This window comes from Arachis duranensis, chromosome 10, assembly GCF_000817695.3.
Source record: "Arachis duranensis cultivar V14167 chromosome 10, aradu.V14167.gnm2.J7QH, whole genome shotgun sequence".
NCBI lineage: Eukaryota > Viridiplantae > Streptophyta > Magnoliopsida > Fabales > Fabaceae > Arachis > Arachis duranensis.
The window spans coordinates 57,585,245-57,585,459 of record NC_029781.3 but is presented as its reverse complement, the minus strand read 5'-3'; positions in this window follow the sequence as shown (position 1 = coordinate 57,585,459).

Genomic DNA, 215 nt, shown 5'->3' with positions numbered 1-215 from the left:
GTTAGTGATAGACGCAAAAGAATCACTGGATTCTATTCCGACATGATCGAGAACCGACAGCTGAATAGCCGTGCCGTGACAGGGTGCGTTGAACATTTTCACTGAGAGGATGGGAGGTAGCCACTAACAACGGTGAAACCCTACATACAGCTTGCAATGGAAAGGAGTAAGAAGGATTGGATGAAGACAGTAGGAAAGCAGAGAGAAGAAAGGGG